The sequence below is a fragment of the Elephantulus edwardii genome, unplaced genomic scaffold (assembly GCF_000299155.1).
Source record: "Elephantulus edwardii isolate Elephantulus edwardi_28Jun2011 unplaced genomic scaffold, EleEdw1.0 scaffold00084, whole genome shotgun sequence".
Lineage (NCBI taxonomy): Eukaryota > Metazoa > Chordata > Mammalia > Macroscelidea > Macroscelididae > Elephantulus > Elephantulus edwardii.
The window spans coordinates 6,048,361-6,070,154 of NW_006399834.1; the positions used below are offsets into that span (position 1 = coordinate 6,048,361).

The window sequence follows — 21,794 nt, forward strand, 5'->3', positions numbered from 1 at the left end:
AAAAAAGCAATAACAATTCTCTCAACATTATCATTTATAGTTAGGCTTACTTTATTTGTTTCCTAGAAATGGAAAATTAGCTTCCAAGGAGATTGTATCAACCCAGAAAGTAACATGAACATATGAATAGAATTGTGCTTCAAATAAACACCTTAACAGCATTAAAAATAAAGATGACTAAAATAATTATGAAATAAGTATTTGCCTTTAGGCTAAATAAAAAAAATCATTTTAACAAATATTGAAGTCTAATTAGTAGATCTTTTCCTTTTTCTCTCTGTTTCTTTCTGGATGCATAGACTAGTGTTCTGAAATAGACTTTTTAAAAATTTTAATGTGTCTGAGAACTAAGCAAATATTTTGTGTATGTTGTTTTTGTACCATTGAGTTAGGATGGATCCACAGCTGTTTTTCAGCGGCAATTAATCATATGGGAAGAGATTTCCCACCCTTCTCCTGTGGAGTAACTGGTGGATTTGAACCATGTGCCTTCAGGATTGCAGCGTATCTTCTTACCACTATGATACCAGAGTTCTCTATATTATATATAGTAGGAACCAAATTTCTTCTATTAGAGAAGAAAATTATGAATAAAAGCTAGCCTTTGTTTACAAATGTCAAACTTACATACAATCATAGTTATGAATCAAAAAGTGTATTATACTATTATAGAAAGCTTCATAACAAAAAATAAACACTGCTTTGAGATGCCTATCATCACATTATTGTTATTATTATTGCTACATTATTATTTTAGTCAGGGTATTTTAGTGTATTTGAAAGTGCCTAAAGTTTTTATGCAAAGGTATATATTGCATACTAAGATAAACATATGATTAACTGATGGTAGATATTAACTTGACCTAATTGTTCTGATTTATGGAGTTCTGTTAATATAGTGGCAAGAAGCTGTGCTGCAATCCCAAAGCCATGCGGTTCAAATCCACCAGCTGCTCCATGGGAGAAGGATGGGCAGTCTCCTCCTGTGTAACTAAACTGCTTCTTAGAACTTGCTAGACAGTCAGATATGGGCCAATTTCAACTCAACAGAATACAACAATAACAACATGTACAAATTTAAGTTCTTTTTGTTGTTAGGTGTCATCAAGTCACCTGTGACTCATAGTGACTGTATGTACAACAACCCTGAATCCTACTCTAGTCTATGCCAATCTTATTATCTCTGACACACCTACCCCCATTACTCTAGTCACTGAATCAATTCATCTCATCGAGAGTCTTCCTATCTTGCCCTGCCCTTCCAACCTCCCAAGCATGATGTCCCTCTCGAGGAACTGGTCCTTCCTTGCAACATCTCCAAAGTATGTCACATGAAGCTTCAGAATCCTTGCCTTTAAGGAGCAGCCTGGTCTCACCCTCTCTAGGAAGAACCTGTTTGTTCAAGGAGCAGCCTTGTCTCACCCTCTCTAGGAAGAACCTGTTTGTTCTCTTAGCAGTCCATGGTCCACCGTATATTAAATACTCTTCTCCAGCACCACAGCTCAAAGGTATCAATTCTTCTTCTATCATACCTACCCATTATCCAGCTCCCAGATGCATAGCAAGTAATTCCAAAGACTATGGCTTGGATCAGGAACACCTTAGTCTGCAAACTGACATCTTTGTTTGCTCTTCAGTACTTTGGTGAGGTTTCTCACAGCAGTCTTTCCCAATGGAATTTGTCTTTTAACTTCCTCACTGTTGGTACCAAGAGTGTTGATTGTGGACCCAAGTAAACTGAAGCTGTTAACACTCTCAATCATTTCACCATCATCTATTATGATGCTGCCAATTGGCCCAGTGGTGAGAATCTTTGTTTTAATTTACAAACAAATTTAGGGAAGAAACTCAATCTTAATCTGGAGGCTGCTTGTGTTGAAATTAATAAGGATAGAAAGAATGTAACAGTATTGAACTAAAATTGAACATATTTTAACTGTGTCAACATGTATAGAAATGTCTATATATTTGGGTATATAAAAGCAATTAAAAGTAATGTCACTTATAAGCAATGTGTTCAGGTAATATTAAAGCTTACTGATGTCTATTTACTATTCTTCAATTAAGAAGCCAGAGCTTTTAAGAGCAATGCCTTACTCCAGATTTAGAGATTTAAAAAAAATGATGTAAATATGAAACAACTTGATTTTGCATAAAATAAGGAAAAATTAAGTAATAATGAGAGCATGTCAAAAGCACAAATTTATTGCTTCATCTAAGAATTGTCAATGAATGCAAAAACTAGTAGGTGAAATTGGATGGGTAATAAAATATTGCCAAGTCTAATCATCTCCCACCCCCAAAATATGAATAACAGAGTGAAAATAATGAAAATTTACAGGGGAGAAATTTGGCATGTATGAACTTGTCCAAATGATGAAATTTAGCATTACTTAGGCTTGCTTTTAAGAGAGACTGGTCTTTGGAGAAGGATATCGTGTGGAAAGGTGAAGGGCCAGCACAAGTGAGGAAGATCTTCAAAAGATGTATTGATACAGTGATTGTTACAATGGGCTAATGTATGGAGGTGATTAAAACGGTGCAGGATAAAGCAAGGTACACAAATGTTTTTCGTGAAGTCACTATGAATCATAGGAGACTTTATGGCACCCTCTACCACCAACAATTAGGAAACTAATCAACATTTTATACCTCTTGATAAAATACAATGAAAAGAATTCAATATTATTTCAGTGAAACCCTCCTAAAAATACATAAACTTGAGCTAGTCATGACAAAAATCCAGACATTTATAAACTGAGAGTCTTCCTACAAAATAACTACCATGTTCTTCAAGTATGTCAGTTTTAAGGAACAAGCAAATAAGAACTCAGGGAATGACTCCAATTAAAGGAAATCAAAGAGATAGTACAATGGAACACAACCGATTTTTGCAACAATAGATACAAATCAATTTTTAGAACAAAGAGGGCATTTGGGAGCAATAAACAAAAATTTCAGTAATTTTTGCATTGGATGAAAAATTCAATGTTAATATCCTCATTTTCATCATTGGATTATGTCATTGAGTTAAAAACAACTCTTCATCAGTTTTTATGATGCTGCAGGTTTTTAAATTACAGCGTGTAACAGAATTTTCATATTTTGGAGGTACACATGGAAACACAGTATTTTATGTCTGTAACATAATTATTTCAAGAAGATTTTTTTTATACACACATATCGAGGCATTTGTTTCTAACACTAGCTGCTCTGCAAAAGGATGAACAATTTCCTCCTAAGTGATTTATTGTCTCTGAAAACCTATTGGAAGGTCAGCTATAAGTTGGTTCTGACTCAAAGGAACACAAAAAAAACATTCATATCAAAGAGAAATTAGAGGTAAAAGGTAAAGCAATATAATATGAAAGATGAAAAATATCTCCTTACTATTATTGACAATTTTGCAAGGCTAAAATTATGTCCAAATGTAGAAAGTAAAAATATTTTCTTGTCTTTAAGTGCTATTGATTCACAATAATCCTATGTACATTAGCACAGACCACCACCAAGTCCAGCATCATCGTCTGAGGATGACATGGCAACAGTCATTGCTATAATTGAGTCCATTGTTGCAGATACTATGTCAGTCTCTCTCTGAGGATTTTCCTCTTTTTCTCTTCCTCTTTTCTTTACCAAACATGATTTTCTTTTCTAGGGAGGGTTTCTCCTGAAATGTCCAAAAACCATGAAACAAAGTCTTACTATCTTCTCCAAAGTGCATTTTGGTTGTACTTCTTCCAACATAAATGTATTCCTTCTTCTGACAGTTCATGATATAGTTCTATTCTCTACCAACACTCCAACTCAAAAGTGTCAATTCTCCTTGCGTCTTCCTTTTTTAATCTTCTTTGTCAATCCTGTAGTTAAAAGCTTTCATATCTTCTTCCCTATTCACTGTTTTCTCATGTACATGAGGTAATTGAAAGTACAATGACTTCAGTCACAGATTCACCTTAGCCCTCAATGTGACATCTTTGCTTTTTAGTGTGTTAAAAATTTCTTTTACAGCAAGTTTGTTCACTGAAAAATGTTATTTTTTTAACGGTTGCTTCCAAGAGTGACAATCATGGATCCAAGTAAAATCAAATTTTTTAACAACTTCAATCTTTTTTTTTTTCACCAATTCCACCATAAATGTAAATGAAAATGACTAGGAATTTTAAATAATGGATAATTATCTAAATAAAACAATGATTTAATAAAAATATTTATAGTGGAGTGGACTTGGGGGGAGGGATTGAATAACAATGAAAGATTTTTTTTCTTTTACTTTTCAAAAAGAAATGATAATTGGGGGAAGGGTGGGCAAGGAGAAAAGTGCAACAATGAATGAATGGAAATACAAAGTTTCTGTAAACTTTCATTAGAATAAATTTTAAAAATATATTTAAATAAGTAAGTGTAATTATTTAAATAGTAGTAAATAATCTACTATTATAAATATCTCAATATTCTGTTTGATAAATTAAGTATAGGCACTGTAGCCTGCTATGTTACATATTGGTTACTGTTAAGTCAGAAGTGACCCATAGCTGACCACGCAATGGATTTTTCAGAGGCAGTTAATCACACAGAGGAGATTGCCCATCCTTCTCCCATGGAGTGGCTGATGATCTCAAACTGCATGCCTTTGGGATTGCAGCACAGTTTCTTGCCACTAAGCTAAACAAATAGTTTAATCATCTGTGATGCAGAATAGACATTTGAGGTTTTTTTACCTAAATGTTTTTGAAGGTTTTGAGCGACATTGACTTTCTGTAAATGTTTTAATGTTAGTATAGTTTGTAGGGAGCTGTACTGTAAACTCAAAGGCTGACTCTCTCTGGAAGTTTTTAATTCATCAGTGGCTCTAAGGGAGAAAGATGCAATTTACAGCCTTAGAAACCCAATGGAGAATTAGCTATGATTTAGTCACTATGAGTGTGGTGTACAAAAGATATTCACATAAGCATATAACTCAATTTAGTAATTGTTAATAGTGAAATTATACTTTAAAAATCTTATTTGGCAGAATAATGATTATCGTATTTTCTAATTGCAAAACTGTTTCCATTAATAAAAATTATGATCCATAATATAGTTTTAAATTGGTGGACTTGAGGAAATATGTTCATTTATTCCTTAAAATAATCTATTAATAAAAATATGTATGCATGTACTATTAATCTATACCTATCCTTGTCTTGTATTTTCAAGTCTTCATGGTATCTTTCCTATTTCTTCACACACTCCTCCAAACACTAATCTCCACTATCTGAATGATTCTCCCTTTTCCCTTTTCCTACCCCTCTTCACTTAGTCCCTTCCCCTTTTGCTCAGCTAACCTTTTATTTTTACAATAGCGGTCATAAGAAGCATTTGTCTATATGTAACTGAGATATTCCACTCAACATCATGCTCTCTATTCTCTCCAATATAATACATTGTTTTACAAAATCATTATTCCTTTTGTTCTGCACAGTATTCCATTATGTAAATGCATTACAACTTCTCGATTTACTCACTCCATACATGAAACTCAAAACTCAAAGTAGATCAGAGACCTAGGAGTAAAAAAAAATAAAAAAGATTATCAGAAAAAAATTAAATATTTAGAAACTCTAGTCTATTCCTTGGAAAGGTACATGATGCTTGGAAAGATGGAGTGTGGATGAAAGAAAGGAAGACATCGGGGATGACAAGAACAAAACAGTACTCACAATAAATAATAGTAATATTACCAGGTCTTCTTTATATATCTGTATATTTTCCTGTCATGGACAATATTTTATTTCAGGATAGATCCTGAAGTGTTCTTTTTGCTGATAAATCAGATATTATTCCTGTTCTGTTTATCCTTACTCGAATAGTAAACCATAACTGTCTGATTCAAAATGGCCAAAAGCCTACCAAGGAAACTCTGGTGACCTAGACTATAGGGAATTACTCTGTTAATTCTAAGGCAGCCCTTCTCTGGTAATTCGAATCCAACAATTACTTGGTGAGAGAAAGATGAACAATCTCCTCTACAATTTGTAGCTTCTGAAAACCCACCGGATGGTCAGTTGAACTGGCTCCAAAATCAGCACTAATGAATGAGAATGAAAGCATCACAGTTTATATGTTCTATTTCACTTTTAACAACACTCAATTTTCCTGCATTGATAATTTTCACATACCAATTATCAGTAGGTGTTTTCAACTGTTTCTTTCAATTTTCATTCCTCAGTGTGAGTCTTGTCACACTAATAAATGAAGATCCTTCATTGGCTGAAAGCTATACTTCATCCTCATCATTAAGGGTGGTGTAGTCCATAGGACTTAAACTGTTGATGCAAAGGCCACACATCTCTGACAGTGTGAATACACTAGTAACTCATTTTGGAAAAGATGGGCAATCTCATCCCATGTAATTTATAGCCTTAGAAATCCAATGGAGGGTCAACTATGAGTCCCTTCTAACTACAACAATGAGACAAAGGGATGGGTATCTTTGAAGATAATCTCAGTCATATATTGAATACCTTTCAAATTGAGTGCCACATCTTCTGGCTCTACATGAGACAATGTTTCCCTCTAGCCAAGGCTCCATTATTTCAGAATTGGATGGCCATTTCAGCTTCCTAGTTTGTGTTAGTCTGGAAGTTAAAGAGAAACCTGTACACCATAAGTGACTCTACTGCATTTTAAATACCTATAGTATAGCTTCTAATAGCACAGCAACACACAAGCCACTGTAGTATGACAACCCAACAAATGAGTGACGGATGCATAATTACAGTGCTCATATGCATACAAAGCACAATGCCTACATGTGCTTGTATTTGAGCACAATGACTATATACTTTTTCATACATGGAATTGTTGTTACATACTGTCGAGTCACCTGCATCTCATAGTGACTCTATGTACAACAGCCCTAAACCTTTTTCTATTCTGTGTCAATCTTATTGTCTCTATCACACCTACCCCATTACCCCAGTCACTGAATCAATCCATCTCATTGAGGATCTTCCTCTCCTGCACTCTCCCAAGCATGACTAGTCCCTCCATACAACATGGAATTAGCAAAAACTTAAAAATTTGCCAGCTTCAGTTGCATTTTAAACTTACAAGAAAATTATTGTTGTTGTGTATGCATCTTAATGTCATGAAAACAAAGATTCTTAGCAGTGGACCAATAGGCAACTTCATGGTGGATGGATAGGAGATTGAAACTATCAACAGCTTCATCTTGCTTGGTACCAGCAGTCAGGAGATAAGGAAACATATTGCACTAGGGAAATCTGCAGTTAGGGACCTCTTCAAATTATTGAGGAGCAATGATGTCAGTTTTAAGACTAAGATACGTGTGATTCAGGTAATGAATGGTTTTTCTGATCACTTGCCATGCATCTGAGAGCTGGACAATGAATAAGGATCACAGAAAAAAAAATCGATGCCTTTAGTTTGGTGTTGGAAAAGAACATTCAACATCCCATGGACTGTGCATCCAGAGTGCTCTTTGGATTCAAGAATGATGAAACTTCACCTCATATACTTTGGGAGTTGCTAGGAGGAACTATTCCTTGGAGAAAGACACATGCTGGGGAGGGTGAAAAGGTGGTAAAGGAGAGGAAGACCCTCAATCAGGTGGATTGACACGGTGACTGCCACAATGGACTCTTGTATGTCAGGAAATGTGAAGATGGTACAAGATAGAAGAGAGTTCAGATCCTTTGTTCAATGGGTCACGATGAGTTGTACTTGACTTAATGGCACCAATCTAATAAAAACATGTATCGTGGAGTCAGTACTGACTAAGCTGACCCTACATCAGATTTTTGGGGCAGTAAATCATGGGATAGAAGATTGCAATAAAAATTTTATACCCAAATGCTAGGGGGTAGCTTCAAGCCAAACTCTTGTAACAAATGAGTGTGTTATAATTTGTGCTGCTCAAAGCCTCCTCCCAAGTTTTTAGTGGATTTTAAAATAATATGTATGTCTGATATGTTTGAACTTGAACTTTTAAGAAAACAGGAGATTTGACCAGTTAAAAATACTCCTGAACTTAACTTTCTTTTTAAATTCTTAAAATTGTTATAATCTACATGGTTCACTTTTTCATATTGAATTTTGACTTTTATAAATGTCTTTTCCTTAAGAAAATACTTTCAAATTGCCCTGTAGTTTATATATAAACCCTACTAGTGAAAGCTTTGTAAGGCTGTCAAATTTGTAGAGAGAAAAGTCTAAGGAACCGATCAAAATTTTCAGCTTCCCAAGTTGTTAAAAACATTTCACAATAATTATCTTGTCTGATCATACACACATTTATTTCCTATAAAATTATTTTAATAGATTTTCCCAACAGTTAGAATTGAGAAGTCTTCATAAAACATGTATATTAATATGAAAAGTAAATTGATTTCTTTCTTTCTTTATAGAAGTTTTCCATTTCTGTTTGGCTCGTTTAAGTAAAGGTATTTCTAAAATTGGTAATTAGTCACAGAGTTATAATCCAGTTACACTCTTCATAGCAAGTCATAAATTTTTTAAACCTACATATGTGAAATGCTGTGAATTCAGAGCACAAAAATGTCCTGTTGTTGAACATTGATTTAATCTTAGGATAGTGGAGACGTAAAAGCAAAATAGCAGGCAAGTCTAAATAGTCAGAAGCTGTTGAATGCTTCAGTTCACCTGCAGCTAACTCACCAAATGGGACACCCTATTTGTTGAAAAATGCTGTGCCAAGGATATCACATTTAATGACTTTGGCAGGAAGAATAGTTTTCATCAGCTGTAACAAACAAGTTCCTCATCTCCAACCCTACCATCTGTCCTCCTGGTTCCCACCCAGAACTCTATACATGGGCTCAATTGAACAGGTTTCAGACTGCCTAAGGTCACTGCACAATCAACCTTAACAGATGGCATCACAGTGAACATCTAAACTGTAGCAATGGCCAAATGCAGAGGATGAACCTCATTGCTGAGGAAGAATGCCCTCTGTGCATGCTGCCCTGATGTTTTGATTCTACTAAACAGTGCATGTGAAAATAAGACTCTATAGTCTCTATATTAGTAGTTTAAGTGGATTAGTCTTTGTACTAATTTGACAGTGTGTTTTCTATTCCGAATTTTACTGTCTATTTTAATGAAACTGGTATGATTAGATAAAATATATTATAAAATAATACTTACATTAGCTGTTGTTGTTGTTGTTATGTGCCGTCGAGTCGCCTGCAACTCATAACGACCCTATGTACAACAGCCCTAAACTCCGCTCTGTTCAGTGCCAATCGCACTGTCTCTGACACTCCCATCCCAATTATCCCAGTCACTGAATCAATCCACCTCATAGAGGGCCTTCCCCTCCTGCGCCGTCCCTCCACCCTCCCAAGCATGATGTCCCTCTCCAAGGACCGGTCTCTCCTCACAACATGTCCAAAGTAAGTTAGACGGAGCCTCAGAATCCTTGCCTCCAAGGAGCCACCCAGTTTAACCCTCTCCAGGACAAAGCTATTTGTTCTCCTAGCAGTCCATGGTATACTCAACACTCTTCTCCAGCACCACAGCTCAAAGGCATCAGTTCTCCTTCTATCCTCCTTGGTCATTGTCCAACTCTCTGATGCATAACAGGTGATTGCGAAGACTATGGCCTGTATCAGACGCACCTTAGTCTCCAGAGAGACACCATTGCTCTTCAGTACTTTGGAGAGGTCCCTAGCAGCAGACTTTCCCATGGCAATGCGCCTTTTAATTTCCTGGCTGCTGGTGCCAAGACTGTTGACTATGGAGCCAGGCAAACTAAAGCTGTGTACAATCTCAATCTCTTCACCATCCATCCTGATGCTGCCGATTGGTCCATTGGTGAGAATCTTTGTCTTCTTGACATTGAGCCTCAATCCATATTGCAGGCTGCAGTCCTTGACACTCTGCAGCAGGTGCTTCAGGTCCTCCTTAGTTTCAGCAAGCAGGGTTGTGTCATCTGCATAACGCAGATTGTTGATAAATTGGTGGACGATTGGTGGACTTACATTAGTAGCCATAAGTATACTATACATTTGTAAAAGAAGAAAAGTAGGTCGGATCTGCCTTGCTAAAAAAAAATTCAAACAAACAAAAACACAACATGTGTATATTAAAAACATCATTTACAGTAAAAAATTACCATCCAATATGAGATAGCAAAAGTAATGACAGCTAAAGAGCATCTCTTAATTTTGAGTTTATTCCCATTTAATTAACATACATGTAATATCCTTAGAACCATGGCCATCTATTACTGTCATAAAAATATGTATAAATATAAATGAAAAAGTAATAATAATATAAAATGGATACACAATAGAACATGTTAATTAAAAATAAGAGATGAATAGTAAGTAATGGAGAAATAAAAAAATGTAAATAATGGCTGAAATTAAAATAGAATCATAATTATTCTGTCTCTCCATCAAACTTGCTGACTATTGCACCTACGCACATTAAGGGGTATGATACTATAGAGACATTGATATATGAGAACTTGAAGAACTAATATGGTAAAACCTACTATAAATAGTGAAACTACGAATGATAAGTATGGTTAAAAATTACAGTATGGTAAAATGAACTAAGATTGTGTAATTGCAGAGAGCATGTGATTTGTTCATGGATATTCAGCATGACTCAGTCAAATGAGCTGTGATTTTTCCCAAAATTCCTCTTATTCCTCTTTTTTAAGTCAACTACATTTTAATTCAGAACATCTTCAGAAGTCTCTGTTATTCATTTCAATCACATGATATTTACTTTGCATATCTTAGTGAAATCTATACCTTGAAAATATCTTTTAAAAGCCAATTGAACTAGAGAGGAAGGACTTCAGGAGAGGTTAGTTCCCCTCCTTGTGAGCTCACCAGCAAAGGCAAATTTTCCCACCAATTGCAGGACCAGAAAGGACGTAAGGCAGAGTTAATTGTCCTCTCTTTCCCAGAAATGTTGACCTCTCTGACTGAGACAGGTCTTAAAGTGAGCACCAAAGAAGTCTTTAGGCAGGGTGAGTTGCCCTCTCTTCCACAGGAGAAATGAGAAACCAAGCCAAGGTCACCAGATTCAGGACTTGTTAAGACCCTGGACTTAAAAAACTGTCACAGAAATACACTGAAGAAGCAGGTTACTACCTGACACAAAACCAAAGAGAGATATTATGCCCCTAAAGTGATCAAAACACAGAATCAATGATTAAGCATTTTCATGGATGAAAGAAAATATCAAGGATTTGCAGGAATTCTATAAGCAAAGTCCAAGAGGAAATTTAAAATCAATACAAAAGACAAAGCAGATAAAACCAATGGGCATTAGAAATCCTAGAAAAACAAGAAATAGCTATCCAGAATATTAGGACCAGCATCTCAGAAGCTGTCAACATTTTGGAGCAACAGGTGAGCAGAACTGAAGAGATGGAGCACAGAATCAGTAAAATAGAGCTCTCAACATTGATCTGCTACAGAAAAAACAACAACAAAAACCCTATCCAACCAACCAACCAAACAAAACTGAAAAAACCACAAAAAGCAAAAACACACAAAAAGCCCCAGAATCAAAAAAGAAGAGAAATAAAGAAAGCCTAAAAATAATTTGGGGTACCATTAGGAGGAATGACATGCACAAAAGGAACTCTAGTGACCTAGTGGTAAGAGCCTTCCCTGCAATCCCAAATGCACAGGTCTTGAATCCATCAGCTGCTCCACTGGGAGAAGGATGGGCAATCTCCTTCCATGTAATAAACTACCTCTGAAAAGCCACTGGAAGGTGGGCTATGGGTGGGTTCCAACTCAACAGTACAAAAAAATTGGAATTCCAGAACAAGAAGATGAAGAAGGTGGGGAAAAGGCACTGGAGAAAAAAAAATATGGAAGAGTTACTAGAAGATAATTTTCTAGGTATTATGAAGAATGAGAGAATATACACCCAAGAAGATGAGTGAACCCCAAATAGAATAAACTACAAAAGAAAACATCAATACATAATATAGTTAAATTTGCTGAAATAAAAGAAATGGGAGAATTCTTAAGCAATTAGGGAAAAATGAAGGGTAACCTATTATTTAAAGTGGAGAAAATGAGACATTAGACTACAGGAAAATGAGTGTCTCCCTGAAAGGGCCAGAGGGTAAGAATAGCACAATCCCTCATTGTTCCAGAGTAGATATCAAATAAAGAGCCCATAGCCTAGCCCCATGGTGCCTCTAGCAACACCAACAATAAGAGGTTCATATATTTGTTGTTGACTCACAGAGTAACAGTTGTAGAACTGAGAATGGGGTTTATTAGGGAACTAAGTTGGACAGTGGGGGAACAAAGAATGTCACCCAATACAAGTCCAACTTTTATCCCCAAGTTCTGATGCACAATTCCTCAATTAGCCCAGGCTCTGGCTCCAGTTCAAAAGTCAATTCTTAATTATCCATCAAGGTTTGCCTCAGAGCAGTTATAAGTCAGCTTCTCCTTCTAGCATTTTGCAAGAACAGCAAAAACCTTTAACTGTGGCCTTTATCTCAGGACTCCTCTGCTTACACCTTGCCACAGTTACTCCACAAAAAATGCCACAGTCTTTCCACCACCATCACCAGAATCTCACCACCAAGGTCTTGCTCTCACCAGGGTCTTGCCCTAGTCTCCCACACCAGGGTCTTGCTCTCACCAGGGTCTTGCTCCAGTCTCCTACAAGTCTTGTCACCACAAGTCTTGCTCACCTCAAATCTTGCTGCCTACTGGGGAAGCATTCTTGCCTTTATCCTAGTCCTACAGCTGGTGATGATTAGCAAGACCATGCTGATTTGCAAGACCAACTGTCTGCAGTTAAGGCAACTAGAGAACAGAGGGAGCTAACGGTGATGGTTAAAAAAACCAGCTCACACCTAAAAAGGAGAGTAAATGAGATCAAGTGCCAATATCTCAGTAGAGAGCAACCAAGCAAAAAGACAGTGTAATACCATATATAAACAGTCAGAGAACACAACTGTGAACCAAGAATAGTGTTCCCAGCAAAATTATTCATTAAATATTATGGAGAACTCAAGACATTATCAGCAAAACAGAAACTAAAAGTTCATTAAATAAGATCAATATTTCAAGAAATCCTAAAGGAAGTTCTTTCTACAGAGATGTCACAGAAAAGTGGTCGGATCAAAGCAACACAAAAAAAGAACCCAACAAGATGATAGCAATAAAACGTTACCTATCAATAATTACACTGAATGTGAATGGTTTAAATGCACCAGGAAAAGTAAAAAAACAAAAACAAAACAAAAAAACCCCAACCAGATTGGATTAAAACCAAAACAAACCAAAAAATTCTCATCATTTTATTGTCTACAAGAGATACATCTGAAAAGCAAAGATAAATGCAGTCCAAAAATCAAAGGGTGGTAAAAGTTTACCAAGCAAGTGGAAACAAACAAACAAACAAAAAAACCAAAACCCATATGTAGTAATATTAACCTCTAATAAAAAAGATTTCATGGTAAAAACAATAATGACAGACAAGGAAGGACACTAATGTTTAAAGGATCAATAGGAAAAGAAGGTGTAACTGTAATAAATATCTATGCACCAAATGATAGAACTGAAAAATACACAAAGCATATGTTAACAGAATTTAAAAAAAGAAATCGACAATATCACAATAGTAGTTATGCTGTTGTGTACTGTTAAGTCAGAACTGGCCCATAACTGACCCTCCAGCAGCTTTTCAGAGATGGTTAATCACATGGTAGGAGACTGTCCCTCTTTCTCCCATAGAGCAGCTAGTGTATTTGAACTGCATGCTTTCGGGACTGGGAGCAGCAGATCCTTACTTAACTCTAGGCTACCAGAGTTCCCTACAGTAGTAGTTGGAGACTTCCGTACACCACTCTAAAGGAAAAATAGAAGGACCAGCATGATGTGTTTTCTATGGGTTTTCTTCTCCTGACTACACGCCTACAGTTAATAGATGGAGAAAATATTCTTCACAAATGCTATAATTCAAAGGCATCTACTCTTCTTCTGCCACCTTTATTAATCTCCTAACTTTCATGTGCATAGGAAACAATTGAAAATATCATGGCTTGGGTCAGACACATCTTAGTCTTTGCCATCCTTGCTCTTTAAGTTCCTGAAGAGGTCCTTGACAGCAGATACTGCAATGCAAGACATCTTTTGGTTTCTTGACTGCTACTACCGTTGAGTGTTGATTATGGGTCCAAGTAGAGTTAAAAGGCTGGATTCAATCTTTTCTCCATCCATCATGGCCTATTTGACTAATAGTGAGAATTTTTGTTTTCTTTATATTGAAATAATATCTGTTTGGAAGACTTACTCAATTAATGCAAACAATGTTGCATAATCCCCATAAAGAAGGTTATTGATGTTAAAAAAAAGCAAAGTTATTGCTATGGAGTCAGAATTGATTCATAGCTTACCCTTCAACTGACTTTCAGAGACTGTAAATGACAATGAAGGAGGCTTCCCGACTTTTTCTCTTTGAGCAGTTCCCTTTACCCACTAGGCTACCAGAGCCACCACATTCTTCTTAAAATAGTCCAGCTTCTTGAATTATTTTCTCAACATACAGACTTAATAGGTATGGAGTAAAGATGCAATTCTGACACACACCTTTTTTCGTTTTAAACCCTTGTTCTGCTCAAACAACTGCTTTTTGGTTAATGTATACATTTTACATGAGTACAATTAAGTATTCTGAGGTTCTCATTCTTCTCAATGCCAATCATAATTTGTTATTATCCACATATTCAAGTGTCTTTATATCATCAATAAAATACAAGTAAATATCTTTCTAGTATTCTCTGTTTTTAGTCAACATCCATCTGATACCAGCAATGATATCTCTCATTCAAAATTCAGCTGCTTCTTCTGAATGCACTTGAATTTCTGGCAGCTCTCTGTTGATGTTCTAGCTGTTTTTAAATAATTAGCAAAATACTTTACTTGCATGTGATATTAATGTTATTTCTCTATATAATGTCCACATTCTAATAGATCTCCATATTTTGAATGGGAACAAATACGGATTTCTTCCAGTCAGTTGACCAGATAGCTGTTTTTCAAATTTCTTGGCATGGGTTAGTAAACAATATATTATTTAATTTATTAAAGCATATGTGGAGAGGAAACAACTTGGATAAAGTCACAAGATAATGGAAGAAATTAATTGATTAGCTCAAGCTGGAGAAATCGAATTTATAATTTATTTATTGTGTTAGAAATATACAAGTTTGCTCATTATGATAATAGCAGTTGTTGTTGTTGTTAAGTGCCGTTGAGTCGCAGGCGACTCATAGCGACCCTATGAAGGAGAGTCCTCGACGCTTGGTTGCCTTTAATCCTCTCTCCAAGTTCATAGGGTTTCCGGAGCAAGCCATTATGGAAGTGGACGCCACTCCTCCTTCCACGCTTGTTCAATCGGGGGAAGCTCCACCCCACTCTCAGTCCACATTGGGTAGCCAACCCTTGACGCATTTGACACATCAGTGTCACAGTGTTCAGCCTCACAGCAACCACACGTGGCCGCGGAAGGCAACTTGTACACCAGGGCTATACGACCTAGAGGAATGTCTGAACAAAAACAATGAAAGACTGGCCTGAGGGCCGCGAACTAAAAGTCACCCACCTTTGTCTTGGTCACATCGTTTTCTCTTCGCTGGGCCAGCTGATTTCTCTCTCTCTCCCTTTCTCTCTCTGTTGATGTTATTGTTGTTAAGTGCCGTTGAGTCGCAGGCGACTCATAGCGACCCTATGAAGGTAATAATTTAAAAAGATAATAGCAGGGAGTTTTTCTTTTGCTTTTGAAGGAGAGGAGCAAAAGGGGGGGAGGAGGGAGGGGTTTGTGCGGGGAGAAGGGTGCAACAATGAATGAATGGAATCCCAAAATCTCTGTAGATGTTCATTGAAATGAAAAATAAACAACCTAAAATTAAAAAAAAAAACAACAATGAAAGAATTTTTCTTTTACTTTTCCAAGAGGGTAGAGTTCTGGGGGAAGGATTGGGAGGGGAGAAATGTGCAACAATGAATGAATGGAAATCCAAAGCCTCTCTAAATTTTTACTGAAATGAATAATAAACTTAAATGTAAAAAAAAAAAAAAGATAATAGCAGTAGTCACTGAATAAAAGGTTATGATTCATTAAAAATGAGGTATTCCATTAGACATTCAGGGGAAAAAAATCTTAATTCACTGTCAAAAGACAAATAATTAAGATCACAATGCTATAATATTTGGATTCCTGAACATCTCAAAAAAATATAATCCCCACAATTTTATTTGCTTGAAATATAATCCCTACAATTTTATTTGCTTGAATGGAGAATGTGGAACTGAAATCACCTGATATTCTTTCCATTTCCATTGACCTAACAAAGAAAGAATAAAATTCAGATTTAAACATAAAATGTGTATGCTATTTTTTGACCTTTAATCATTTTTATCTGGAAAATGCAAAGTACAATAGTAATATATTTAGGCTATATTATGATATAGACACTACGATCAATAAACCTCCTAAAGGCATACTCTTGGTGAAGGGATTTAAATCCAGAAGAAAAACATTAAAAACATCTAGCCAATCGACATTTTGAAGATGCTTGTTATCTTATTTCAATAATGATTGTTGATTATGGTAATTCATCATTTCAATAATTTCTTATATACATAATCTGTAAGAATAATTTAAGTACACTCCTATTTTAAATATTCTTAATTAGTAAATTACATTTAAATAAATCACCATATTAATGAAGGTCACATATAAGTACGGTTCACTAAAATAAAAAAAATTATGCAGCCTATATTCTATATTCTATGAAATGTATCTTTACTTTTGATGAGAAAGAAATCTTATAACAAATAAATACAGTTATCGTTTCTCTCACTGTTAAATAATATGAACAGATGTTGGAGGGAGCTCGAGTGGCCTAGTGATAAGGAGCTCAGCTGTCAACCTAAAGGTATTTGGTTTAAATCCACCAATTGTTTCACAGGAAAAAGATTGACAATCAACTCTTCATGTGATTGACTGCCCCTGAAAACCTGCTGGAAGGTCATCTATGGGTCGTTTCCAACTCCACAGTAGTTAACAACAACAACAACAGATGCTGGAGAAGGGAAGATAAATGCAGAGAAGGATGAAATGATTAACAAGCAAATGAGAAAATAAGTCGCTTTCCTCTCTGGTCAAATTGTCTGCATCAGTGAAATTGATAAAATTATAAAGTAACAGAATATATATGTACATATACATATACATATACATGAAAGAAGGGGCAAAAAATGCTGAAAGAAACGGAATAATTCTGTCTACTATGGCGAGGAATTTTGTAATGCCTCATTGGTTGTCCAGGGCTAATCTTTCTTGTAGCCACAATTTTCTTTTACTGAATGTTTGATGAGTTCAAATTACCTGCTTTTCATTTAGGGAGCAATGGTGGTCAAGCAAGGAGAAGAGCTGCCAACTCAGAGACAGGTAGCTTGAATTCACCAATCACTCCATGGAGAAAGATAGGCTATATCTCCTTGTGCAATGGACAGCCTCTGGAAAAATCAATGGAAGATAAACTATGAGTCAATTCCTACGCAAAAGCACAGACAACAACAACTTTGTGTTTAGCAGCAGATACTTACCCATCAGGATTTCTTTGACATATAATCATAAAAGTTGAAATTTTAAAAGAAAAAATATAGAGAAATACACAATTTATAGCTATAAATTCCCATAAAACCCTCTAAATTATTGATAAAGCATGCATATGAAAGATAATATGGTGATAGGAGAATTAAAGTACTTATACTTGATTTCTAGAACATTACATAAGAGAAGACTATACATTATTTTAAAGTATGCTTATAACATCCATCTTATATTTTGACCCACAAAACATTGAAATACACTGGATTAGAAAACATGTAAGGTAATTTATCAGACAAAAAGGGAACAAGGAGAATTAAACTAAAAGTTATTAATAAATCTGTATCTATAAAGTTCTCAAATTATTAAGTTACTAATAAGTCAAAGGGAAATTTCAAACATTTTTATGTGAAAGAAAAAGAATAAATTAAACTGAGTGAGTTGCAACTAAATAATTTTTAGAGTGGGGGAAAATGCGAACTATATTTAAATGGTAACAGGAAGAAAAGTTTCAGACCATTGATCTAAGCTTCCAACTTTTTTTTTTTTAATTATTATTAAATTTTATTAGTTTCAATGAACATTCACAGGGATTCTGGGCTTTCACTCCTTCATTGCCGCACCATTCTCTCCACCCTCCTCCCCAGTTTGTTCTTCTTCCCCACCATCCCAATGCCTGTTTTAATTGTCCAATTTCCACAGTGCTTGTCAAAGTCAGTTCTGATTAATCTCCTTTGTCGGTGTGTCCTTTGCCATTCCCTATCACTCCTCCCTGAGATTAATCCTAATGTAAGTAGAAAAAGGAAATGACAAAGATAAAAGCTGAAATCAATTAAGGAAAATCAGTATAACCAAACTTTCATTCTTATTAATCAGTAAAATAGAGATATGACACAAATGACTACTATTGGGAATGAAAGTCTTGATATCCATACAGATGCTTCAGTTATTAAAATGCAATTATAGAGGGTTAGGAATTAGTCTAAGCCAATAAATTCAACAACATAGATGAAACAGAGTAATAATTTAAAGACTACTCATGAAAATTTACTCAATAAAAGATATTTTGGATGTTAATTATTAATTAAATTGGAGTTATAGGTAAAAGCATCTCTACAGGAAAAAACAAAACAAAACAAACAAACTTCCATGATCTAATGTCTTCTCTGGTGAATTCTATAAAATATTAAGGAAATATATCAAAGAATTTCTAGACTCCTTCTTGCACAAAATAAAAGAGGAAAATAACTTCCCAACTCACATTATGGACTTAGCATTAATTAGATTAAAAAATCAAACATAGATATTGCTATTGTTGTATAAAATGGAATTTGAATTGACTCATATCTGACTCTCCTGTGAGTTTTCATAGGCAGTGAATGAAATAGGTCTTCCTTGTATGTATATGGATGTTATCCTATCACTCACAGCATTGTATTTCAGGATAGAACTTGACATTGACTTTTCAACTATGAATACACCACCATTCTTCTTATGCTTTTCATTCCCAGCAGAGTATCTCATATGATTCTCTGATTCAAAGTGGCCAAAGCTGGTCCATCCCATCCCATCTCATTAATGCATAGTAAGTATGTTGAAGTTTATGTATTCCTTCTCATTTTTAAAAATTTCCAGATTTCCAATATTCAAGCTATGTTATATTCCATGTTCCAAGTATCAAATGATGTTTGTTATTTTTTTCCCCTCCTTTCAACTGACTTCCAATTTAGGCTCTACCACTACACTATTTTAACTATCCTCCTTCCTCTAGTGTTCATAAAGTTTTCAAAGTCCTGTTATTTAAGAAGTGGATGCCGATCCTGCTTCCTAGTTTGTCTTAATCTGGGAGCTCTGCCAAACTCTGTCCACCATGGATAACCCTTATGATATTTGACACACCAGTGGCATAGTTTTCAGTATCACAGCAATCCTAAGTTATCTTCTCAGTACAGCAAACTGAAAAAACAGTGCTTGCTATACCACTTAGAACAGTGTTAGATTAACGATTGACACCTTAGTACCAGCAGTCAGGAAATATGGACATGCATTGCACTGGGAAAATCTACACTTAGGGACCTTTCCAAATTTTTGAGGAGTAATAATGTCAGTTTGATAACTATGGTGCATCTGATTTAGGCCATAGTCTTTCCGATCATTTGCTATGCATCTGAGAGCTGGACAATAGATAAGGATGACAGAAGAATTGATTTCTTTGGACTGTGGTGTTGAAGAACACTGAACATACTAAGGATGGTCAAAAAAACAAATATATCTTGGAGAGGATGTAGTCAGAGTACTTGTTGGAGGGAAGAATGACAAGGCTTCACCTCATGTACTTTGGGCAAGTAGGTAGGAGGGGCTATTTCTTAGAGAGGGACATGATACTGCAAAGGGGGGAAGGTCTGTGAAGGACAGGAAGATCTTCAAGCTGGTAGATTAATACAGTAAGTACTACAGTGGGCTCTTGTGTTTCAGGAAGTTGTTTTTTTTTTTGTGTGTGTGTGTGTGTGTGTTTCAGGAAGTTTAAAGATGGCACAGACTAGAACAGGGTTCAGATCTTTTGTTCAAAGGGTCGCTATGAGTCGTGCTTGACTTGATGGCACCTAACAGCAAAACAAACAAATCAAATGGGTGGAGATTGACTATTTTTCTCCCACAGAGCAGTTGGTGGATTTGAACTGTGTACTTCTGAGTTGGCGGTGCAATTCCTTACCTAAGCAATCAGAGTTCTCTAAACAAAGGCATTAGTGTTGTTGCTATATATGCTGTTGAATTGCTTGCAACTTACAGCAATCCTATGTACAATAGCTCTGAAGCTTCTCCTCTTCTGAGCAGATCTCACTGTCTCTGACACACATACCGCATTACCCCAGTTACCATGTCAATCCATCTCCTCCAGGGTCTTTTCCTCTTGCTTTGTTTCATCATCTTTCCAAACATAATGTTCTTCTCCAAGAACTGGTCCTTCCTGGCAACATGTCCAAAATATTCGAGACGGAGCTTCAAAATCCTTGCCTTCAAGGGGCAGTTTGGTTTCACCCTCTGTAGCACAGACTTATTTGTTCTCTTGGTAGTACATGGTATGCTCAATACTTCTCTTCAGCACCATAACAAAAATCCATCGTTAATTTTTTTTCATCTTGGTCATTGTCCAGCTCAGGCAATTTCAAAGACCATGGCCTGGGTCAGGCATATCTTAGTCTCCAAACTGACATCTTTGCTTTGTAGCACTCTGGAGAGGTCATTAACAGTAGATTTTCCTAATGCAATTCGTCTTTTGATTTCCTGACTTCTTGCTTGTGCCAAGAGTGTTGATTGTGGAGCCATAAAACTGTTAACAAACCCAAACTTTTCTCCTTCTATCATGGTGCTGCCATTTGGCCATGTGGTGAGAATCTTTGTCTGGTTTTTTTTTTTTTTATTTTGAGTTTGAACTTACATAGCCTTGACTTTTTTTGCAACAAACAGTTCAGGTCCTTCTCAGTTTTGGTGAGCAAGGTTGTGTCATCTGAATAAGGCAAGCTGTTGATGAGTCTTCTTCCAATCCTGATGCCACATTCCTCCTCATAAAGTCCATCCTCTTGCATAATCTGTCCTGCATATGGATTAAAAAGGCTTGGAGACAGAATGCATCTCTGACGCACTCCTTTCTTGGTGACCTATGTCAAGAAGCCGTGCTGGAATCCCATAGACACATAGTTTGAGGCTACCAGTTGCTCACGGGAGAAGGATGGGCAATTTCCTCCTGTGTGATTACCTCCTCTGAAAACCCACTGGAAGGTCAGGTATGGGTCAGTTGTGACTCTTCAGTACACAAAAAAACAACAGTGTTTCTTTGCTCTGTTCTGTTGACTGCTTCCTGACCCATGTGTAGGTTTCACATGAGCACAATCAGGTGTTTGGGATTCCTATTCTATTCAATATTAGTTACAATCTGTTGTGATTCATACAGATCCACATCTTGTTGATGTTGTTGTTATGTGCCGTCGAGTGACCTGCGACTCATAGCGACCCCATGTACAACAGCCCTAAACTCCGCTCTGTGCTGTGCCAATCGCACTGTATCCGACACTCCCATCCCAATTATCCCAGTCACTGAATCAATCCACCTCATAGAGGGCCTTCCTCTCCTGCGCTGTCCCTCCACCCTCCCA

At 36.2% G+C, this 21,794-nt stretch overlaps 1 pseudogene; it reads right to left on the reverse strand.

The window, feature by feature from the left end:
* Window positions 1-21,794, reverse strand: part of LOC102866751 — a 34,517-nt pseudogene that overhangs the window by 10,844 nt on the left and 1,879 nt on the right.